This window comes from Triturus cristatus, chromosome 3_2, assembly GCF_964204655.1.
Source record: "Triturus cristatus chromosome 3_2, aTriCri1.1, whole genome shotgun sequence".
NCBI lineage: Eukaryota > Metazoa > Chordata > Amphibia > Caudata > Salamandridae > Triturus > Triturus cristatus.
The window spans coordinates 32987560-33004227 of record NC_140584.1 but is presented as its reverse complement, the minus strand read 5'-3'; positions in this window follow the sequence as shown (position 1 = coordinate 33004227).

The following is a 16668-nucleotide window of genomic DNA, read 5'->3' as shown; positions in this document are numbered from 1 at the left end:
GGTACTATCCAGGCCTGACACTCCTCAACTTTTGAGATTAGACGCTTTCAGGCAGGCATAGCTATAGGCATGAAGAGCACTGGCTTTGGAGCGCTTAGATTTTTTCATTCTACTTCAGGGCTGGCCATAGTAAGCAAGAGAAGCCACACTCATTCACCTAGAGCAAAACAAAAAAAACAAAATAAAAAGCCTACAGCAACTGATATTCCCAGGAGACCCATCCAGGGACTAACCAGGCACAACCCTGCTTAACTTCTGAGATCAGACAAGAACAGGAGCTTTAAGGGTGATATGGCCGTAGGTATGAAAATCACTGACTTTGGGGATGTTAGCTTTTTTCATTCTACTTCAGTGTTGGCCATTTAAGCAAGACAAGCCACCCTCATTCACAGAAAGGAAATCAAATAACTTCCAGCACCTGGTATTCCCAGGCAGTCTCCCATCCATGTACTAACCAGGCCCGACCCTGCTTAACTAAGATCAGGTGCTTTCAGGGTGGTATGGCTGTAGGTATGAAGAGCACTGATTTGGGGGCTCTTATCTTTTTTCATTCTACTTCACTGCTAGCCATAGTAAGAGAGACACACCACCCTCATTCACCTAAAGCAAAACAAACAACAAAAAAGCCTGCAGCACCTGGTATTCCCAGGCTGTATCCCATACAGGTACTAATTGTAGGAGAGTAGGATCTGCTTCTTATGGTTATCCCCACTTTTTGCTGATGCTTCACTGTTTTTTTTACTTTAGTCTGGCTGGGGCCCTGCTATTCAGGACCCCAGCCTAGCTGCTTCCCCTCTACATTGATTCCATGTACGGCCATCTTCTTCATCTTCAGGAGGAGTTGGTAGTGTGCCTAGAAGGTCCAGATCTACTTCTTAGGAGTCTAACCATTCTGACACCTCCATAGGGACCTCTGTTTCCTCTCGTAGGGAATTCTCTCATGAGAGGAAAGTTCGACTGCTCAAGTATGAGGAAGCTCAGCTTAGTGTCAGAAGAGAGAAGATAGCCCTAGAAAGGGAGTCCCTAGAGCTTCAGAAAGCTAAAAGAAAATCGGGACTAGAGTCCCGTGGTGGCAGCAACATCCCGTTAGGGAGAGGCCTCATGACCAAAGAAACCTAAACAAGATTGTCCCTCCTTACCAAATGGTTTACTGCACTGGAAAGGGCCGGTAAAGTACAGAGGGTCCCCCAGGAGCAGTGGGCAGCAATCTTGTGGTGCTCCTTTGCAGACAAAGGTAGAGATAAGCTCCTTACTGTTAGAGAAGAAGATGCTGATGATTACCAAAGCTTGAAGAGTGCACTGATTGAAGGGTTTGGCCTAACCACTAAACAATGTAGGTTAAAGTTCGGGAATATCCAAAAGGCACAGAATCAAGACTGGGTGGACTTTGTAGATTATGCTACTAAGGCTCTGGAGTGCTGGTTACTTGGCAGTAAGGTGCGTGATTTCAAAGGATTGTACAACTTAATTATGAGGGAGCAAATCCTTAATAATTGTCAAAATCAGCTGTTGCATCAGTACCTGGTGGACTCTGATCTGACCTCTCCCCAAGAATTGGGAAAGAAGGCAGACAAATGGGTCAGAACCAGGGTGAAGCAGAACGTTCAGAACCAAGGTGGTGACCCAATGAAGCAAGATTCAAAGAACTCTGACAAGGGTGGGGAAAAGGGTAAAGACCAAACGTCTTCTCAAGGTCCCCAAAACTCTACTCCTGGGGTGGTAGTCCCAATCTAACAAAGGAAAAGGCCAAAAGAAACCAGTGCAGAAAACCCATTGGACTAGTGACTGTACAAAGTCCAAAGACTCAACTACAGCCACCATTGCCCCTAAGGCAACTGTTCCCCCTAGTGCAGCTACAATTGGTGGTACTCAGAAGAAGGGTATAGTAGGGTTAACCCTGGGTTCTGAGATGACTCAGAATACAGATCAGCCTCCTGAGGGAGATGATCTTAGTCCTGAAGAAGGAACTGTCCCAGAGGAGCTTGAGCCTGATCAGGTTGAGTTCTTGGGGACAGGAGGCCCTTCCAGGGCAGATCTGAGCCAGGAGCAGCTGAGCTGCCCCTCTCTTGAACCCCTCAGAAAGCAAGCTGCTGATGAGGCTGCTGGGAATGATAGTCGGTCCCATAAAGTATATTGGGATGATGGACTCCTATATTCAGAGAGTAGAGACCCCAAGCCTGGTGCTTCCAGGAGGTTGGGGGCTTCCTATTGACACTATCCCATGATATTACTCTACCAGGTCACCTGGGCCAAAACAAGACTTGGGACAGAATTGTCCCTCACTTTCATTGGCCCCACATGTCTGAAGACACCAAGGAGTTTTGTCGCTCCTGTGTCACCTGTCAAGCCAGTGGGAAGGCAGGCGGAACCTCCAAGGCCCCACTGATACCACTACCTGTGGTGGGGGTTCCCTTTGAGAGGGTGGGGATTGATATAGTTGGTCCCATGAATCCTCAGACAGCCTCTGGCCACAGATTTATCCTGGTGGTGGTGGACCATGCCACTAGGTACAGAGAAGCAATTACACTTAGGACCACCACAGCACCTGTGGTGGCAAGGGCCCTCTTGCGTGTATTCTCAAAAGTGGGTTTTCCTAAGGAGGTAGTATCAGACAGGGATGCAACCTTCATGTCTAGTTACTTGACTGCAGTGTGGAGTGAATGACAAATTCACCACACCCTATCACCCACAATGCAATGGTTTAGTTGAAAGATTCGACAATACCTTAAATGGCATGATCAAAGGTCTCCCAGAGAAGCTTAGGCGCAGATGGGACATCCTTTTGCCCTGCATTTTATTTGCCTACAGGGAGGTGCCTCAAAAGGGGTTTGGTACAGCCCTTTTGAACTTTTGTTTGGCCATCATGTTAGGGGTTCACTGTGTCTGGTGAAGGAGGGATGGTAGTTACCTCTCAAACCCCCTAAACAGGACATAGTGGACTATGTACTTGGTCTCCTCTCCAGGATGGCAGAGTATATGAAAAAGGCAACTAAAAACCTTGAGGCAAGCCAGGAATTACAAAAGGCCTGGCATGACCAAAAGGCTGTGCTGACTGTTTACCAGCCAGGGCAAAAGGTGTGGGTGTTGGAGCCTGTGGCCCCAGCAGCCCTCCAGATAAGTGGAGTGGCCCCCATACAATTGTTGAACAGAAAGGAGAGGTAACCTACTTGGTAGACTTTGGAACACCCAGGAGTCCCCATAGGGTACTCCATGTCAACAGACTGAAACCATATGTTGACAGGGCAGACATGGTCTTGCTCATGGCTACTGATGAGGGACAGGAGAAAGAGAGTGACCCACTCCCTGACCTGCTCTCTCAGGACTGTGATGATGGATCAGTAGATGGTGTAGCCTTGGCAGGCAGCCTCACTTTCCAGCAGCAAACTGACTGCAGAAAGGTTCTCAGCCAGTTCAGTCATGTGTTCTCTCTGACTCCAACTCAGACTACCTGGTGCACTCATGAAGTGAACACTGGGGACAGTCTGCCTGTTAAAAATAAGATTTACAGGCAACCTGATCCTGTCAGGGACTGTATCAGGACAGCAGTCCAAAAGATGTTGGATTTGGAAGTCATTGAACCCTCAGATAGTCCTTGGGCTAGTCCGGTAGTCATGGTCCCTAAACCTCACACCAAAGATGGTAAGAGAGAGAGACAAGGTTTTTTGTGGACTACAGGGGTCTTAATGCAGTCACTAGGACTGATGCCCATCCCATCCCAAGGGCAGACGAGCTTATAGATACTTTGGCCTCAGCCAAGTTTCTGAGCACATTTGACTTGACAGCTGGCTACATGTAGATCAGACTAGCTGATGATGCAAAGCCAAATACAGCATTTTATACCCCTAGTGGGCTCTACCAATTTGTGGTGATGCCCTTTGGTTTGAAAAATGCACCTGCCACTTTCCAAAGATTGGTGAATAAAGTCCTTACAGGCCTGGAAGCCTATAGTGCAGCATATCTAGATGAAATTGCTGTCTTTAGCTCCACCTGGGAGGATCACCTGGTCCATCTGAGGAATGTTTTGGAGGCCCTGCAAAAAGAAGGCCTAACTATCAAGGCTACTAAGTGCCAGATAGGGCAGAGACAGGTTGTGTACCTGGGCCACCTTGTAGGTGGAGGCCAGGTTCAACCATTGCAGAGCAAAATCCAGACCATCATGGACTGGGGTGTTCCAACCACCCAGACTCAGGTCAGAGTTTCTTGGGCCTGACTGGGTACTATAGAAGATTTGTAAAAGGTTATGGATCCATAGTGACTCCATTGAATTACCTTACTTCTAAGAAAATGCCCAAGAAAGTTCAGTGGACAGTTAGCTGTCAAAAGGCATTTGCTGACCTAAAGCAGGCCATATGCACTGCTCCCATTCTTCAAAGTCCTAATTACTCCAAAAAGTTAATTGTGCAAACAGATGCATCTGAGTTGGGGGTAGGAGCTGTACTGTCACAGTTGAATGGTGAAGGTCAGGATCAGCCAGTAGCTTTTATTACCAGAAGGCTGACCCCCAGAGAGAAACGTTGGTCAGCTATTGAGAGGGATGCCTTTGCTGTGGTTTGGGCTCTGAAGAAGTTGAGGCCATACTTGTTTGGCCCTCAACTCATTGTTCAGACAGACCATAGGCCCTTCTTTTGGCTAAAACAGATGAAGGGTGAAAACCCCAAACATTTAAGGTGGTCCATTTCCCTACAGGCGATCGACTATACAGTGGAACATGAACCTGGGAGTAACCATGCCAATGCAAATGGACTCCTCAGATATTTCCACTCAGAACATGATGACTCAACTGGTCAAGGTTAGTTTAATGTCCCTAGTATGTGGTATACTATGTACCCAGGGCATAGGTACCCCAGAGGCCTACCAGGGGCTGCAGCATGAATTATGCCAGCCCTGGGAAGCCCTCCAAAATGACACCACAGGTCTGCTACTGCAGCCTGGGTAAGGTGGTGCATGCACCCCTTACTGAGATATAGGTTCACTATGCTTGGTTTTATGTGAGAGGGTGCCCATGCATGAGCAGAGCCCCTCTGCAGCCTTCGGAATCTATTCTCCGGGGTTTTCTGTGATGCAGCCTGACCATATAGTCTTAAGTGCATTATAACCTTGCGGTAAATGCTAACTTTGGCATGGCTGCACGTAAACATGTCGTGTTTGGTGTCAAACACCTTGGAATCATACCCCCACACAAGTAACTGATGTGGGAGTATGATCCCACCCTTCTAGCGGGAGAGACATGACAGCACCGGTATACCCGGTACCAGCTAACAGAGCCCTGGCATCACAAAATGGATGCTGCTAGCCATAGACATGGGTCTGGCCTCCTGCTGCTGACCGAAACTCCAGCAGGGGAGGCCTGGACAATAGGTTTCCTGTCACAGGGAGGTGTTACCACCTCCCAGACAAGCCTTAGTGGATTAGGGCTGGGTGGGTGCACTCCAGGAGTGCTTTGAAGTTCAGCACTGGGGGCACATTTAGTGTCCCTGTGCATAGTCCAGTTCAAACCAGTTGCAGGGGCTACCAGCCCCTGCTCTGACACGAAACTGGACATAGGAAATGGGTGTAGCCACCCCTCTTTCCTGACCCTCCCATAGGTGGGTCCCCAGAGTATGTCCAACCTCTTCCTTGGGTATAAGAAAGGGACCCCTGGCTACTGGACTTTAGATTACACCTGGACGAAACTCTGATACAGAAATCCCAGAATTTCGATGATGTACACGCCTAGATGACTGAAGAATCTCCCTTGGAGTAAAGGAGTTACTCCCCTGCTTGGCAGGCGCCAAAGATGCATCTGTCCAATTTGCATCTCCGAAGCTCCCGCTAGACTCTGAAGTATTTGCAACACAGGAGGTGGGTTTCCTGACTTCCCAGAGGCTGACCCGATTCCCAAGCAAAGCTGAGACCCGTAGCCCTCGTGGGTACCGTGGAACCGGAACCCCTGGACACCGTGCACATTTGCAAGGGCATCAGCTACTTGATGTCCTTTGAGGCTGTGCATTGGGTTACTTGTAACCCAGACCCCGAGCACCTTTTGCACCGAAGATTGCTGGCCTACACTCCACGAGTGTTCCGTGAGCCGGCCCTTTGTGTTTTGGCTCGTGGTACCTTTGCGATCCCTGGTCCGTTGACTGGTGTGTCCCTGTGAAGGCAACTCTTACTTTAACCCTTTCGCTGCGGCGGGAATTCCGCCGCAGCACTGGGGGGTGCGGGGGGCAGCGCGGTGGCGCTGTGCTCATGACGGAGCCGCTCCGTCATGAGCCACGGTTGAGCTGTGCTCATGACGGAACGGTTCCGTCATGACTCCGCCCATTTGCGTTGTCCCCCCGCACAGGCGGGGAAACAGCGCCGCGTAGGCGGAGCGGCCGCCAACGGCCGTGACATGACGGAACCGTTCCGTCATGAGCACACGGCAACCGTGGCTCATGACGGAGCGGCTCCGTCATGAGCGTGCAAGGGGTTAATTGGGCTTGCCTGGTTGCTCTAGATGTACCCTGACTCTCCATCATTTGGAGAGTCCCCAGGACCTTGCTGGTCTGCACCGAAGCATCTTTCCTCTTACTGCGTGGATTGCTGTTGCCAAGGCTTGTTGTGTCCAATCCGGGCACCGACGCTGCAGCACTCGACATCCTTCATGGGACAGCTCGAATCCAGCTCCTGGTTGTCCTCGATGCCTCTTGGTCCTCATGGCTGAAGAGCCCATTTTCAATTCAATATAGCTTTATTCGGTGCAAATAAAATCAAACACCAGAAAAGCATACTAATACACAAATAAAAGAAGACATTCCTATATTACAACAAAATTAATAATCACAATTTTTCACATTGAGCTTTTCATGGGGATAGTATCAATATGAATATAGTAAAGTGCCAATGCATTAAAATACCATAAATACAGAAGTACAAGCTGCCACAAGGTATATAATAAAGTGCTAGTGCTTATAAGTAAATTATAATTAGTCGTCCTGTCTTTCGTATGACAATACGTCCAAATGTGCATAATCTTTTCTTTTCCTAATTGAAAGTTGTACAAAACAAATGACAGAGCTTATTCTTTTCACGTTATCCATACTACAAACAAAATTAAATGCATTTTTATAATTAAAAAGTGTGTTTGCTAAAAAAAGGGGTTTTAAAACTTATTTCCGAATACCCATATAAAAAGGACAAAAACGTATAAAATGCAGAGTAGATTGTAAAGTTTTACCATCACATGAAGAAGGTGGTAATGTATGACACCATTTTTCCATTCTTGGAAAAGCAATTAAATAATGTAAGGTGCCCATCCTTAACCTAGTCAGGTAGAATCTATGCTGGATATTCCTTACCAGTGTCAAATATAACCGGATGCCCCTCATGACCGGTTGTTCACAATAGCTAACCGTACTCTGTTTTGGACTGACAACCCTTTCCCTTTCCTGTTCCATTGCAGTTATGTATCTTAGTTTCAAATCACTTTTACTATATTTCTGTATAGTAATAGGGTTATTTTTATAAATTTTTACTTTGCATTGCATTAAAAGATTACAAATATACTCCAACGGGGCGTGGCTACGGTGCCAGTTAAGATGGCTGCCTCACGGAGTTGCTCCGCCGCACCGGATCCTGTTTGGGCTCTGCAGGCGCGCGCTCCGCATCAACAGACTCCCAAAATCACTTGATCCTGCTTCTGAACATGTCAGGACTTTGGTGAGGTGTGTCACAAGATTTAACGCGCGGCTCTTCTTTTTATTTTCATCGCGGACGCGCTCGCCTCAGTGCATCCGCCATTTTGGATAAACTGCTGACTGCTGCGGTTTTAGATAACTGCTCACTGCTGCCGTTTCATGAAGATGGAAGGATAATGCCCTTAAAACTTTCTTCTTTACTAAATCCTCACAATCAGTTTTTCTTCATGTAATGTGTGCCATAAGAAGAGGAATATGTTTTTACTGAAACACAGTATATTGGGCAGTGCCTTTGCTTACTAATGTACCTCAGAATGGCCGCCATTTTGGCTTCTTCGTACTTTCAGGGAAAGTTACCGGATAACAACTGCAGCTTTTAAATCTTGCTTCAAATATTTGTGACCTGTATGAAATGTTCATGTCCTCCTAGAGTTAAAATTTTGTATACTGCGACATCATCTCTACACCTCTCCGCATGGATTAAAAGCGGATTCTGCTACATCCAGATGACAACATTCTTCTTTCTGGAATGTTTTTCACCATAGTCCTCCTGACTGGATGCCACTTTCTTCAGTTTTGAACCTCTTTTTTACCACCTGCTTTCTACTGTCTTCACTGCTAAGGTAAATTCAGAGTGTTCTTTATTCTTGATTGGTGTCATCGTCCTTGTTTATATCGGAATAGTCTCTTCTTTTGTGACATTTTTAATCTACTCAGCAACTCGTGTGGTACTAGATTGTCACTTGTTTTTTTGGCAGGCTACGTAAACCACAGTTTGTTTTTGTCCCCAAAGCTTCTTCCAGGTCGTCACCTGAACCTTCTTTGCCTTCTCTGTTGACTAGTACCTCTTCCACTGCAGACATGGCTAGGATACCTTCTGCTCGCGCCCAATCGGTGCATTCGACACCACATAAAACTTCTCTGCCTACTTCCACTCCTAAACGTCTGAAGCAGGATCCTCCATCTCCTGTTCAACCATCACCCGCTATCTCCATGGAACTGTTGTTGGAGGAAATTCGAGCTTTGCGCCCATTTGTGGAAGAAACAAACAACAAAATTCAATTTCTAGAGGATAAATGTTCTTCAATGGAGAACAGAGTCTCTGCAATGGAACAACAACTCTCGACTGTTCAAAATGACACCCACAGACTTTCCTTACTAGAGAAGGAGGTTCCTAAGCTTCAACAGCACACTGAAGATTTGGAAAACCGCAATAGGAGGAACAACCTACGCATCTACGGTTTACCGGAATATTTGGAAGGAGAGGATCCTGTTACCTTTTTTTCTCCTTTTTTACCGAAATTGCTGGATATGCCTCCTTCAACTTCACTGAACATCCAAAGAGCTCACAGACTTGGTCCACGTCCTTCACTTTCTTCATCTCCGGTCAGACCCCGAAGAGTTATCATTCTTTTCCTCAAATTTACTGACCTGCTTTCTGTTCTTTCTGCTGCCAGAGCAAAACGTAACATTTCTTGGCTAGGTCAGAGAGTCTACCTCTCTCAAGATGTCACTAATGTTACAGCAGGCGAAAAGAGTTTCTTAATCTCCATCCACCTCTTCATTCAATGGGAGCTCGATATGGCCTCTTTAACCCCTGCATTTTCAAGGTTACCTTCCAAAATCGAACTCTGTCCTTTGAAGATCCTGCAGAGCTCAAGACATTTATCCATTCCCATACTTCAACTAACATGGACACTGCTGCTCCTCCTTCGGGTTGACTTGTTAAATTCTGACTTGTTAAATTCTGATTTCTTTCATTTTTATTGTTGCTATGCTATTAATGCATGACTCTCTATTGTTTAGTTATGTTATTCTTCTTACCTCTTCTGCTTGATTATATGCTAATGTAATCATTTGTTTGAATCCTCTCACTTCCAATACTGTTGCTCATCTCTATTTCTTATGTTCTTCTCATATCATTCCATCTGCGCTCTTTTTCCTCTCTCTATTTATTTCTCCTTGCTTATTTCTCCTTACTCTTCATCACTCTCCTATTTGTTATTCTCATAGTTCATATTTATTTCTTAGTTTGTGCTTGACATGTATCTTCTATTCACTCTTTATCAAATTTTTGACATTTTTCTTAATTCCCTCTTATATTTATACAGGTCCCATCTGTCATCTTTAAAGTGTTTGGTCTGTTTATATTCCTCTATTTGTTGTTCTGGTGTGGCCGGACTTACTGGTTCAGGCGTCTCATCTTCCGTTCATCGCCACTACGCCAAACTTATTTTGTCTACATTCCCCTCAGGTATGTTTCCTCATTCATCCCTTGGATATGTACTGTCTCTCCTTGTATTTCTCCTTTCCCTTCAGTCTTTCCTTTTCCCTTTCCTAACTATTTCCTTCTATTCTGCTTTTCCTCTTTCTCTACACGTTATCGCATACTTGGTTTTGTACAAGTCTTCACTCTGTTTCTTCCCGTGTTCCTTTTCCTTCCTTTCTTTTTTCCTCCTCCTCACTTATCCTTTTTCCCCTTTACTCATTGGCATTCTCTTTTTTCTTTTTATCATTGTAGATTCTGGTTCTTTAGATTTTTTAAGATTTTTACATTCAGAGTTATCTCCTGGAATGTAAAGGGTTTTATCAATCCTATTAAAAGACAGAGAATCCTTTCCCACCTTGCCTCGTATAACCCAGATATAGTTCTCTTACAGGAGACCCATCTCACAGATACTGAATCACTTAAGTGAAAAAGAGGCTGGGTGGGTACGGTTTTATTTTCTCCATCTACTAATTAAAAAAATGGTGTCATTCTATGTCATAAGAAATTGAAATGTAAATTTTTATCGCAAGAAAATGACACGAAAGGTAGATGGATACTAGCTAAATTGTCAATTAATTCTGTTCCTTTAACTGTTTTTAATATTTATGGTCCTACACAGCCTGATTGTTCTTTTTGGCCATTGATTACGCAAAAATGTATTCAATTTCGTGATGATCTATTTATTTTAGGTGGTGATTGCAACCAAATTGTTGATCCCTTTCTTGATCGCAAGTCTACAGTTCGTTTTATTCCACATAAGACCCACAAACAATTCCTTGATACTATCTCTCAGACACATCTCATTGACTCTTGGAGACTTTCTCACCCTGACACTCTTAACTACTCTTTTTTCTCTCTTGCTCATGCATCTCTTTCTCGTCTCGACTATATCTTTCTTTCTCAGTCTTTGTCTCAAAATCTATTGTCTTCCTCTATTGAACCCATAGTTATTTCTGATCATGCCCCAGTTGTAACAGTTCTAATGGGGGTTGTAGGGCGCACACCTTTTCTTCTAGTTTGTTGAAAGATTTCATTTTTCTTTTCTTATCATGGTTCGCGTGCTTGCCGGTAAAAATGCCTAACCCAACTGGCATCTGTATTTGATACAACATAGACAAGAAGGGGCACCATTGTGCCCCAACCGACCGCACAGCTGAGATTGCGCCTCTTTTGGCTAACAGTACAAGATTTCATCCATTTCTAATCCAATGTGTAGTCACGTAAACCATTTTCTGAATGTTTTTCCTTTCATTCCACATTTTCTTAATCCACACGCGGGAAGATATGCTATTTTCAAGGTTTCTAATGTGAAAGCTGTGCCCATCCGGACCTCTTGCTTAAACACGACAAGTGCAACGATTCATCCGAAGCAGCGTTTATTTTAAAAGACCAATGCATTTCGGGCCTCGAGGGCCCTTCATCAGGGTGCGCTAAAAATGACAATAATACAAACAATCATTACCATCGCAGCAATGCTTAACATCAAATTATATCACATTTGATTATATCCCCATGTAATAATGCATAGTTTGACATTTATTACGTCTCCCTCACACTTATCATTCATTAAACCCCCTGCAGAAATCAGTTTCTGTGTTGCCCCTATGTTCATAACAAACTAGGCTTCATCCCTCCTGAATTTACCAATAATGCCTTCTATTCTGTGCAAAAAGCATACATCTCCCTTCGAAAATATGATGTACATTTAAATAGTACACATTGCTCAATTCCTACTGAATGTATTTAATCTATCCCACGGGTGCGTGATGTAAACCCCCACCCCCATCTTGTCCCCAACTCTCTCCTCACAAAGCCTCATACTCATCATACTGGTGACCCGATCTCTAACATCTTAAATCACCTACTCACACTCATATTTCCCCAATAGCGTCTCTCTCCGTTCTTTCGTAGTTACTACTAACTTGTAACAGACCTTGATTTACTCCCTCCACATCCAAAATCCTCTCAATGGCGTTTTAATAACTCCCTTCTTACCGATCCTTTCTTTTCCTCCTTTCGCTCTTTTGCTAATGAATTCTTTGAACTTAATTGCGACTCCAGCTCCTCCCCCATGTCATCTGGGACTCTTTTAAAGCCACGGCAAGAGGTTACATTATAGACTTTGTTTCAAAGAAAAAGAAGCGCTTTCTTTAGCAGCGGAAAACTACCTTGGCACATATTAAGCTTCTGGAACATGAATTTTATATTTCTTCAAAAAATTCAATTTCACCAGAATTGATACAAACTAAGCTTGCTTTTAACAAAGCCACTACTGACAAAGCGTCATCAGGGCTCCTTCGTAGTAGCAACCGTTACTATGGTGGTCGTAATAAAGCAGAGAAACTTTTAGCAAATTACGTCAAAACACGCAAAGAACGCACTCTTATTGACTCTATCTACTTTTCCGACACCTCCCTTCTACATAAAGATCAGGACATACTCAATGAATTTAAACTTTTTTATCAAAATCTCTAAACACCAGAATTTCCCGCCTTCTCTTCTCTCATTCAATCTTATCTTGATAAACTTCCTACTCCCTCTACTTCCCATCTTAACCTTCTTGACCTTGATAAGGATCTCTCCCTTAATGAACTCTCCAATGCTTTAAAATACTCTCACTAAAGGGAAAACGCCTGGCCCAGATGGATTTTCTGTTGAATTTTATTGACATTTTTCTGATTTGTTACTCCTGAAACTTTTAACGCTTTTCCATTCATTTTATTTAGCCGGTAAGACAGAGGGCACCTTTCAGGAGGCCACTATCTGCCTCATTCCTAAAGAAGTTCGTGATCCTAAATTTTATAAAAATTATCAGACGATCTCTCTAGTTAATGTTGATTATAAATTGTTTGCTAAGCTGCTTGCTTTACGTTTAGACCCCCCTCATGCCTCATCTTATTGGTAAAGAGCAGTGTGGCTTTGTGAAAGGAAGACTAACTTCTGATAACTCTCGTCTTTTTCTCAATGTTTTAAATAAAGTTCCCTCCCTCTCTACTTCTCTGGCTGCTATGTCTGTCGATGCAGAGAAAGCTTTTGATAGAGTAGACTGGTCCTTTTTGTTTGCATCATTACACTGGCATGGTTTTGGTTCTAAATTCATATCACTTATCTCCTTACTATATTCTGCTCCTAAAGCCTCGGTTTTAGTTAATGGTCGTGTCTCATCTTATTTTCCTCTCCAACGTGGCGTTCGTCAAGGCTGTCCTTTATTCCCTCTTCTTTTTGTTCTAGTCCTCGAACCCTTTTTGTCTTCTATCCGTAACAATGATTCTATTTCCGGTTTTCCTTATGGTGCTCATCAGCTGAAACTTTCTGCGTAAGCAGACGATATTCTTTGATTTATTTCTGCTCCTGAAACCCCCATTCCTCCTTTATTACTTGAATTTGAATCCTTTTCGCAGGTCTCCGGTTACAAAATTAACTCAGATAAGACTGAAATTCTCCCTCTCACAAAATTTTGTCTTCCCCATTCCTTCCCTTCCACTGGGTATGCTTGGAACAGTTCAAAAATTAAATACCTAGGCATATGGTTTTCCAATTCTATAGCCTCTTCAATTAAATTGAATATGTCTGCAGCCTTATCTCGAATTGAGAAATTACTCTTTTCTTGGAATCCTCTTTTTCTTTCTTGGTGGGGTCGGTTAGATTCGATTAAGATGATGATTGCCCCAATTTTAATTTATATACTCTCCATGCTCCCCGTTCACATTCCCGCTATCCATTTTAAACGTATTGATCCGTGCCTTTCTAGATTTCACTGGAAAAATAAAAAAGCCAGAATTGCTTTATCTTCTCTTCGGAAACCAAAGTCTAATGGTGGGGTGAACTTCCCGAATTTTCGTCTCTATCATAAGTCCTTCTCCCTTCCTCATGCCTCAAAATGGCTCATATCAGATCCCTCCCCCTTTTCTCCCCTTTGGCTCTCCATTGAACAAATTTTATTATGACCCTTTTCTTTCAAGGAAGTTATATGTTTTTCTGCCAAAACTTTCCATACTTCTCCTCCCTTATTCAGACCTACCTGGCCCCTCTTGAAACCTTTGATCTACCCTACTACTATTTCCCGTGAATCTTTCTTAGACTCCCCTATTTGGCATAATTCACTTATCCTCCTCAATAACAGGCCCATTTTTTGGAAAGCATGGAGATTAAAAGGTATTATATGGGTGAAGCATCCTTTTGATGGAGTTTCACCTTGCTCCTTTCCCCAATTTCAATCCTTATTCCATTGCCCTCGCTCCTTTTTACAGAAGTTTACTACTCTTATGGCGATTATTCTTGACATTTACTACTCCCTCCCTCCTTCACCTGGCATCCAAAGCTCTCTTCTCAAAATACTCCTTACTCTACCCAAGGCCTCTCTTATATACAAATTCTTTTTAGCCCCCAATCCAGATCGCGCTAAATCTAATTTGGAGCTTCCTTGGGAATTGGATCTGGGATGCGAATGGTCTACAATCTTTTGGGATAAACTTTGGTCTAGATCTTTAAAAATTTCTCGTTCTGCTTCTCTTACCCAATCTATGCTTTTCCTTTATCACAGACTTTATCATTCCCCTGCCTCTCTAGCACGTTTTCTTCCTCGGTCGACTATAATTGTTGGACTTGTGGTTCTTCTAATGCTGACCTCCTTCATCTTCTCTTTTTCTGTCCTACAGTTTCCGTCTTTTGGGGGAAGGTTTGGTCATACATATCTCGACTGTTTACAATTTCCATTCCTTATTCTATTCCCCTCCTCTTTGCTGGTAGCCTCTCTGACACTTTAGATCTTCCCTCACATAATCACGGTCTTTTTGACCTTATGCTTGCTCTAGCCTTTTAACACATTTCCTTCAACTGGAAAACTCTCACAAAACTTTCTATACAATGTTGGTGGAATACTCTTTGTCCTTTTCACAGACTTGATGTTGCTTTCGCCTCCTCTTGTAAACCAACAATTAATAGAGATCTCTTCTGGTTGCCTCTTACCACCTATTTAGATTGAATTGTTTTAAAAAAATACCTCACATCTGACTTCTGAAAATTTCAAACCCCCTTGAATGATAGTATCTCTGTTCTTCGTTTTTTACCCTGTTATGCTAAGATATGTATTTATCCATATGATAATTCATATGTATTTATTTACAATATGCAATCTAGTATGCCTCTCTTTGTTTTATTTCTTTATATCATAATGTTGGTATTCCCTCTCCTCCCCTCCCCTCTCCTCTCCCCCTTCTTTTACTCCCCCTTCTCCCTCCTCCTTATATAAAATCCCAAAAATTGCTTTTATTCTTCTCTTTCAAGTACCAGCCATTCCTTTTTTTATATTTCTGCTTCTATGTATTGCTGGTATGTTATATATGTTATTGATTGCTAATAAAGCTTTTTTCAAACTGAAAAATATACTCCAACCATGGTATTTTCAGACTATGGGCAAGAGCTAGGCAGCCCATTATTAAATCTTTTGTGAGCTTTGTTTCTTCCTTTGCCCTTAGCCCTTGCCAAAGTGTCAGGCCTGCCATGTCTATAGTGTCACTTATATATGGTACAAATAGTTCTTTGTGTACGATGATGTTCGCAGTAGCACTAAGAACTGCCAACAATCTTTTTTAAAACTTATTTTCATTAATTTGTAATGCGGCCGTGTTTGCTCTATCCCATATCGCTGCTCTGTAACAAACCCCTGAGACACACTTACTCCTATACAATGTTAAAATTTCTCGTATGGGTTTGTTTCCCAATTTTGCTGCGAATCAAAAAATTCCCTCGGTGGTTCTTAAAAATGTCATTTTACATGATGCGATGTGCTTGTTCCATGTACCACTCTTGCAGAATAGATCCCCAAATAAGAAAAAGTTGGTACTCTATTAATAAAAACCCCAGCCACATGATGCTGTCTATGCTTTGGCCTCTTGCCCCCACATGTCATTACAAACCTTTTCTTTAAATTTAACTGCAGGTCTATATCAGACATGTAAAGGGCAAAGTTTTCTATTAAGCATTGCAGGCCATTTGCAGTCGTAGACATTAAGACAGCATCGTCTGCATATAGTAAAACGGGTGTGGGGCGTATTCCTACTTTCGGGGCATCTGCATCCAATTTTTGTAAAAACAAGTCCACGTTGTTTATATATAATGCAAATAAAAGGGGAGCTAAAACACATCTCTGTCTAATACCATGCTTTACCAAAAAATCAGGTGTACATTCCCCCATTTTACCATACCGTACCCTAGTAGTTAAAAAGGCATAAATTTGTGATAAGAATGAAATTATTTCAATGGGAGCCCCTAGCCCCTTCAGTGTTTGCCAAAGTTTTTGAGTATTAACTAAATCAAAGGCGCTAGTGAGGTCTACAAAACATAAGTGAAGTGCCCCCTCCTTGGCCAGTGTATACTTCCCTATTAACAATTCTAAATTTAAGCATTGCTCTACCGTCCCAATACCCCTTCTGAAACCATACTATGCTTCTGTTAAGATTTTATTTTCATTAGCCCAGTCTTCGAGCCTTTGCAACATAATTCGGCCCATCAACTTATATGAGGAATCAAGAAGGGATATTGGGCAGTAGCAATTTGTCTTCCCTCTGTCCCCCTTTTTAAAAAATGGGTACGAAAATACTTTCAACCCAAGTGGCGGGTAATGCACCTCCCAATGCGGCATTAAAAACATTCAATAAAATAGGTACCCAAAAATCCATATTATACTTAAAAACATCTATGGGCACTCCTTCTGGTCCCGCAGCTTTTCCATTAGCACTTTTT